Raw genomic sequence first — 9,026 nt, forward strand, 5'->3', positions numbered from 1 at the left:
GCGCTTCTTTAATGTCAATAGCTTGACAATGAGCTCTCATGGAGCCTCACAGATGTTCAGAGCATGATGAGGGCCTCCCAACACCAAACTTAGAGTTTAAATGTGGGGGCTTCTCAACACCAAACTTAGAGTTTGGTTGTGGCCTCCTAACACCAAACTTAGAGTTTGATTGTGGGGGCTTTGTTTGACTCTGTATTGAGAGAAGCTTATCGTGCTTCCTCTCCATGGTTGTAGAAGAAGATCCTTGAGCTTTAAACACAAGGTAGTCCCCATTCAATTGAAGGACTAGCTCTCCTCTGTCAACATCAATCACAGCTCCTGCTGTGGCTAGGAAGGGTCTTCCAAGGATGATGCATTCATCCTTCTCCTTCCTAGTGTCTAAGATTATGAAATCAGCAGGGATGTAAAGGCCTTTAACCTTCACTAACACGTCCTCTACCAATTCATAAGCTTGTCTTATTGACTTGTCTACCATCTCTAATGAGAAAGTGGCAGCTTGTACCTCAAAGATTCCCAGTTTCTCCATTACAGAGAGTGGCATAAGATTTATACCTGACCCCAGGTCACACAGAGCCTTCTCAAAGGTCATGGTGCCCATGGTACAGGGTATTAAGAATTTACCAGGATCATGTTTCTTTTGAGGTAAAGTTTGCTGAACCTATGTATCTAGTTCACTAATGAGCAAGGGAGGTGCATCTTCCCAAGTCTCATTACCAAACAACTTGGCATTTAGCTTCATGATAGCTCCTAGATATTGAGCAACTTGCTCTCCAGTTACATCTTCATCCTCTTCAGAGGAAGAATAGTTTTCAGAGCTCATGAATGGCAGAAGGAGGTTTAATGGAATCTTTATGGTCTCTATATGAGCCTCAGATTCCTTTAGGTCCTCAATAAGGAACTCCTTCTTGTCTGGGAGACGTCCCATGAGGCCTTCCTCATTGGGATTCACGTCCTCCCCTTCCTCTCTAGGTTCGGCCAAGTTGATTATATCAATAGCCTTGCACTCTCTTTTTGGATTCTCTTCTGTATTGCTTGGGAGAGTACTAGGAGGAGTTTCAGTAATTTTCTTACTCAGCTGGCCCACTTGTGCCTCCAAATTTCTAATGGAGGACCTTGTTTCACTCATAAAACTTAAAGTGGCTTTAGACAGATCAGATACTATGTTTGCTAAGCTAGAGGGACTCTGCTCAGAATTCTCTGTCTGTTGCTGAGAAGATGATGGAAAAGGCTTACTATTACTAAGCTTGTTTCTTCCACCATTATTAAAGCCTTGTTGGGGCTTTTGTTGATCCTTCCATGAGAAGTTTGGATGATTTCTCCATGAAGAATTGTAGGTGTTCCCATAGGGTTCACCCATGTAATTCACCTCTGCCATTGCAAGGTTCTTAGGATCATAAGCTTCTTCTTCAGAAGATGCATCTTTAGTACTATTGGATGCATTTTGCCATCCATTCAGACTTTGAGAAATCATGTTGACTTGCTGAGTAAACATTTTGTCATGAGCCAATATGGCATTTAGAGCATCAATTTCAAGAACTCCCTTCCTCTGAGGCATCCCATTACTCATAGAATTCCTCTCAGAAGTGTACATGAATTGGTTATTTGCAACCATGTCAATGAGTTCTTGAGCTTCTGCAGGCGTTTTCTTTATGTGAATGGATTCACCTGCAGAATGGTCCAGTGACATCTTAGAGAACTCAGATAGACCATAATAGAATATATCCAAAATGGTCCACTCTGAAAGCATGTCAGAGGGACACCTTTTGGTCATCTGCTTGAATCTTTTCCAAGCTTCATAGAGGGATTCACCATCTTTCTGTTTGAAGGTCTGAACATCCACTCTATGATTGCTCAGTTTTTGAGGAGGAAAGAACTTAGCCAAGAAGGCCGTGACTAGCTTATCCCAAGAGTCCAGGCTATCTTTAGGTTTTGAGTCCAACCATGTTCTAGCTCTGTCTCTTACAGCAAAAGGGAAAAGTATGAGCCTGTAGACCTCAGGATCTACTCCATTAGTCTTAACAGTCTCACAGATCTGCAAGAACTCAGTTAAAAACTGATAGGGATCTTCTGATGGAAGTCCATAAAACTTGCAGTTCTGTTGCATTAGAGCAACTAGTTGAGGCTTCAGCTCAAAATTATTTGCTCCAATGGAAGGGATTGAGATGCTTATTCCATCAAATTTGAAAGTAGGTGTAGTATAATCACCAAGCATCCTCCTTGCATTATTGTTGTTGGGTTCGGCTGCCATATCCTTTTCTTGTTCGAAAATTTCAGTAAGGTTGTCTCTTGATTGTTGTATTTTAGCTTTTCTTAATTTCCTCTTCAGAGTCCTTTCAGGTTCAGGATCAGCTTCAACAAGAATGCCTTTTTCCTTGTTTTTGCTCATATGAAAGAGAAGAAAACAAAGAAAATCTGGAATCCTCTATGTCACAGTATAGAGATTCCTTTATGTGAGTAGAAGAATAAAAGAATAGAAGAAGGATGAGAAAAATTCGAACACAGATAGAGGAGAGGGTTCAAATTTTTAGATGAAGAGAAGTGTTAGTAAATGAATAAATAAATACAAAAGAGATGAGAGAGAGGAGAAAATTCGAATATTAACTAAAAGAGAAGAGGTAAGATAAAATTAAAATTTAAAACAATTAGTTAATTAAAAAGAATTTTGAAAAAGAGGGAGGTTGGTTTTCAAAAATTAGAAAGAGAAAAGTAGTTAGGTGGTTTTGAAAAAGATAGGAAACAAACAAAAAGTCAATTAGTTCCTTGAAAAAGATTTGGAAATCAATTTTGAAAAGATAAAAAGTTAGAAAAGATTTTTGAAGTTGATTTTGAAAAAGATATGATTGAAAAGATATGATTGAAAATATATTTTGAAAAAGATTTGATTTTTAAAATTAAAATTCATTACTTGACTAACAAGAAACTAAAAGATATGATTCTAGAATTTTAAATATTGAACCTTTCTTAACAAGAAAGTAACATACTTCAAATTTTTGAATCAATCACATTAATTTTTAACAAAGTTTTCGAAAATTTGAAATGAAATTAAGAAAAAGATTTAAAAAAATATTTTCAAATTTTTGAAAATCATAAAAAAATGAAAAAGATTTGATTTTGAAAAAGTTTTGAAAAGATAGAATTTTTTTTTTAAAATTGAAATCTTGACTTGACTAACAAGAAACAACTTATTTTAAAAATTTTTGACTAAGTCAACCCAAAGATTTCGAATTTTATGAGAGAAATAAGGGAAAGATATTTTTTATTTTTAAATTTTTAATGAGGAGAGAGAAAAACACAAAAATGACTCACAACATAAAAATTATGAATCAAAACACATGATGCATGCAAGAACACTATGAATGTCAAGAACACTATGAATGTCAAGAACACTATGAATGTCAAGATGAACATCAACATTTATTTTTGAAAAATTTTCAAGAAAAGAAAAACATGCAAGACACCAAACTTAGAAATTTTCAATGCTTAGACACTATGAATGCAAAAATGCACATGAAAAACAAGAAAAGACACAAAACAAGAAAATATGAAGATCAAACAAGAAGACTTATCAAGAACAACTTGAAGATCATGAAGAACACATGCATGAATTTTTGAAACATGCAAAAGTTTTAAAAACATGCAATTGACACTAAACTTAAAAATTGACACTAGACTCAAACAAGAAACACAAAATATTTTTTATTTTTATGATTTTATTAATTTTTTTGAAAATTTTTTTTCGAAAATAATCTTTAGAAAAATGAAAAAGAGAAAAAGAATTTTTTGAAAGATTTTTGAAAATAAAATTACTTAATCTGAGTAACAAGATGAACCGTCAGTTGTCCAAACTCGAACAATCCCCGGCAACGGCGCCAAAAACTTGATAGGCAAAATTGTGATTTACATTCTTCACAACTTCGCACAACTAACCAGCAAGTGCACTGGGTCGTCTAAGTAATACCTTACGTGAGTAAAGGTCGATCCCACGGAGATTGTTGGTATGAAGCAAGCTATGGTCATCTTGTAAATCTCAGTTAGGCTGATTCAAATAGTTATAGTGGTTTTTGAATATAATAATAAATAAACAGAAAATAAAGATAGAGATACTTATGTAAATCATTGGTGAGAATTTCAGATAAGTGTATGGAGATGCTTTGTCCCTGTTGAATCTCTGCTTTCTTACTGCCTTCCTTCAATCCTTCATACTCCTTTCTACGGCAAGCTGTATGTAGGGCATCGCTGTTGTCAATGGCTACATCCCATCCTCTTAGTGAAAATGGTCCAAATGCTCTGTCACAGCACGGCTAATCATCTGTTGGTTCTCGATCATGTCGGAATAGAATCCATTGATTCTTTTGCATCTGTCACCACGCCCAACAATCGCGAGTTTGAAGCTCGCCACAGTCATTCAATCCCTGAATCCTACTCGGAATACCACAGACAAGGTTTAGACTTTCCGGATTCTCAAGAATGGCCGCCAAAGTGTTCTAGCTTATACCACGAAGATTCTAATTAAGGAATCCAAGAGATACACGCTCGATCTAAGGTAGAACGGAAGTGGTTGTCAATCACGCGTTCATAAGGACGGATGATGATGAGTGTCACGGATCATCACATCCCTCAGGTTGAAGTGCAGCAAATATCTTTGAATAAGAATAAGCATGAATGGAATAGAAGAACAATAGTAAAATGTGATCAATAGTCTCCTAAGATGAATAAATGATTAAAATTGAGACCAAAGATAAGACGTGGTCAAAAGACACCTTGTACAATAGTAAAATGTCCTATTTATACTAGACTAGTTACTAGGGTTTACAGAAATAAGTCTAAATGCAGAAATCCACTTCCGAGGCCCACTTCGGTGTGTGCTTGGGCTGAGCTTGAGCTTTACATGTGCAGAGGCTTCTCTTGGAGTTAAACGCCAAGTTGTAACATGTTTTTGGTGTTTAACTCTGGTTTATAACGTGTTTCTGGCGTTTTACTCCAGAATGCAGCATGGAACTGGCGTTGAACGCCAGTTTGCATCATCTAAACTCGAACAAAGTATGAACTGTCATATATTCTTGGAAAGCCCTGGATGTCTACTTTCCAACTCTGTCGAGAGCGTGCCATTTGGAGTTCTGTAGCTCCAGAAAATCCATCTCAAGTACAGTGAGGTCAGAATCCAACAACATCAGCAGAAATACCTGAAATCACAGAAAAACACACAAACTCATAGTAAAGTCCAGAAATGTGGATTTTGCATAAAAACTAATGAAAACATCCTTAAAATTAGCTAGATCCTACTAAAAACTACCTAAAAACAATGCCAAAAAACGTATAAATTATCCGCTTATCAATCACTTTTTACTATAGATGTAACACCCTACCATACAGAGCCTTATGCTTAAGTCATAATTCAGAGATGGTAAGGTATTACGACCTCTAAAATAAAAATTTAGTACGTATAGTAGTATGAATGATTAATTATAACTAGGAGCCTTTGTAGAAAAAGGGGTAAACAAAAATCGCATCTCGAAAGCGCAACACTCCGATCGATAACGTAACGAACAAGGATAACCAACGCGTGATTATATATATACAAAGGAGTGTCAAAAACAGGAATATCAAGACTCAAGATCCGGCTGCAAAGATAACCGGTCCGAGCATAGCAATATATACATATGATAAAAATAATGAAAACCCCAAAGGAAACCCGAAGGGACACAAATACATAAAGTCTATTCTCCAAAATCTCCCATAAGAGGAGTCATCACAGTTTGTATTATTTAATGGAGATAAAAGTATCTAAGCAAAACATATAAACCAAGACATAGCCCCGAGAACAAAGGATCTTCGCAAATCTAGAAGTCTCCAACATGCCTCAGCGGGAAACCTTACGTCCTGCATCTGAAAACCACAAAATATGCATGGGTGAGAACCAGAGGTCCCCAGCATGGTAACAGCTTCCACATATATAATACATAATAATAGAGGAAAGCCGAAGGCAATCTTAGAACTTCCTCCAGATAATATCAAAGCTTATAAACAGGCTAAACCATATAAGGGTATCTGACTAAAGATTCTTCAGTCTAACTAATACTTCCCTTTCCGATTCCTTCAAACCTCCCAACCACCAGCAGGAGTATAATGTAGCAAAAACAGTTATATCAAGCAAGAAATATACAATTAGGAACAAGTAAGGCATTTAGACAATTAGCAAGTAATATGCAGTCAAATAGGCAATCTCAAACAATTCATATAGTATGCATATGATGAATGCCTGTCCCTAGTGGCTGATGATATCATCTTGTCGGTTATAGAGCCAACCCGACAAGTCCTGGTCGCTAACCATTGGACTGTCCCTCTGTCACGCATCCCCAACTCGAGTTATACTCGTTATAAACTTGATCATAGTCATGATCTATATCCATCACCCTCACTGGTGAATATTTACGGGGGCGAGCTCATCCGGGTCTTTCACAGTGCCCGGCCACACTTACGACATAGGGTCAATAGAGTATCAAGTCTCAACCTGGAACACGTGGTGGCTAGCCACTGCTACTACATAGGGAAACTCGTATCTCAGATAGTGGAAGTGCAAATCACAATTATCAATAATTCAGCATAAACATGCATGAATTCTCATCCATGGATCAACATCCATATCAGCCATCCGGCTCACGGTTCAGTCCAGAACCAGCCAATATTCATATCATACACAGCCATTTCGACTCACGGTTAAATCCATAACCAGCCACCCGGCTCACGGTTAAATCCATAACCAGCCGCTTCATTAACAATTACAGCCTTTCGGCCCATGGCATAACAAGCACTTCCACCACCATCCTCCGCATCTCACATAATCACCTTTGATCCTCATTGATTATTCATGTTTCCCTTGCTTCACTCGCAAGTTACCACATTCACTAGCCTTTCTTCTCATAGCTAGACATATCATACCTTAGCCGATTTCCCAAGCTCAACCGGAGCACTTCCAAACCACTTATCCACAAGCTCTCAAGGCCTCAAAACCTCCAAGAACAGATTTTTCACCACCAAATCCCTTTTTCAAGCTTTTCAAAATCACCAATCAAGCTCCAATATTCACATATACACAACCTAAGCCACAATCATCATACCCATACACAACATCTCAATACCCAAACATCATAAAACAACAAAATACACTAGGGTTGAGAATCTTACCACACCCAAGGTCCAAGGAGACAAGATTAACCTTCTCCTTCAAGAGAGTTGGGTCCTATAACATCAAAGAACCCAAAATCTCAACATTTCACCCATGAAACTCGAAAATAAGGGCTGGAATTTCGAACAGAAACACGTGGCTTACCTCAAGATTGATTGTATGGGTTTTGTAGAGCTCTCCGCGGTGAACACGTGGCCACAAACGGAGCGGCGATCGGAGCTCTAGATCAAAAGTTATGGTGGTTTGAAGATCAAGTGAGAGAAAGAACTTGAGAGAGTGTTCTTCCCTCTTGTGTGGAGCATGTGAGTGTGTTTAGTGAGGAGAGAGAATGCTGAAAACTAGGGTTTTGGTCTAGTTATGTTGGGCCAAGGGCCCACTTTGGGTCCGGTTGGCCCGGTTTGGCCCGTTTGGTCCAATCTTGACCCGAATTCTATAAAATTGGTACCGAAATTCTCGTGTCAACCTCCTCTATCACATTTAGCCATAAAAATCACATTTTGGGCTTTCTAGAATAAATTTTCATTTATGGATTAATTAGCCGTTAATTAATCGGGTTTTACATTCTACCCACCTAATTGGGAATTTTGCCCACAAAATTCAAATGCAATTACCTGAGAATAAATGCGGATAATCCGTTCGCATCTCCGACTCAAGTTCCCAAGTGTGTTCCTCAACACCGCCTCGACTCCATGCCACTTTGACTAATGAAACCTCTTTTCCACGCAGCCGTTTGACACTAGTATCATCAATTCTGACTGGAGCCACTGGAAGCGTCAAATCTTCCCTTAACTGAACCGACTCAGGTTCTAACTAAATCTTCCCTTAACCGAACCGATTCAGGTTCCAACACATGGCTAGCATCAGGAGTGTACTTCCGAAGCTGCGACACGTGAAACACGTTGTGCAGGTTCGAAAGATGAGGTGGTAGAGCCATCCGATACGCCACCGGTCTAATCCTCTCCAGGACCTGAAATGGACCAACCTTAATCGCCCTACCCACTCCTGTAGTCGGAGTAACCTTAAGGAAAACATGATCTCCTTCCTCAAATTCTAAGGGCTTTCGCCTCTGATCGGCGTAACTCTTTTGACGACTTTGCGCCGTAAGCATCCTATCACGGATTTTCTTGACTTGTTCAGTACTTTCAGCTATCATTTCCGGCCCCAACAAGCTTTTCTCTCCAGCTTCATACCAACATAGCGGAGATTGACATTTCCTTCCATACAAGGCCTCATACGGAGCCATTCCGATGCTCGCATGATAACTATTATTGTATGCAAACTCCACTAATAGCATATACCGATCCCAACTTGCCGGTTGGTCCAAAACACAAGCTCTTAACATATCCTCTAGTGTTTGGATCGTCCTCTCGGATTAACCATCTGTTTAAGGATGGTAAGCCGTGCTCAAGCTTAATCGGGTTCCAAAAGCTTTCTGAAATACACCCCAAAACCTTGAAGTGAAACGAGGATCTCTATCAGAGATTATAGTAGCAGGTACACCATGAAGTCTCACAATATCCTTTATGTATAACCGTGCTAGCTCCTCAAGGGTGTAAGTCATCCGAATGGGCAAAAAGTGAGCTGACTTCGTCAGTCGGTCCACAATCACCCAGATAGCATCAAAACCAGCCCTAGTCCTTGGCAATCCCGACACAAAGTCCATTGCAATGCTTTCCCACTTCCATTGTGGAATCTCTAAAGGTTGTAACATCCCGGAAGGTCTTTGATGTTCAATCTTTACCTTTTGACAAGTTAGGCACTTTGAAACATATTCCGCCACATCATTCTTCATACCCGGCCACCAAAACATCGCCTTTAAATCATGGTACATCTTAGTACT

The 9,026-nt window shown here is 38.8% G+C and overlaps 1 non-coding gene across 1 annotated transcript; it reads left to right on the forward strand.

Moving 5' to 3' along the window:
- Positions 1 to 1,740: 1,740 nt before the first annotated feature.
- LOC127742267 (small nucleolar RNA R71) lies at positions 1,741 to 1,851 on the forward strand. The gene has a single exon (XR_008003455.1). It is a non-coding gene; the product is annotated as a small nucleolar RNA R71 (small nucleolar RNA).
- Positions 1,852 to 9,026: the final 7,175 nt, after the last annotated feature.

This window comes from Arachis duranensis, chromosome 9, assembly GCF_000817695.3.
Source record: "Arachis duranensis cultivar V14167 chromosome 9, aradu.V14167.gnm2.J7QH, whole genome shotgun sequence".
NCBI lineage: Eukaryota > Viridiplantae > Streptophyta > Magnoliopsida > Fabales > Fabaceae > Arachis > Arachis duranensis.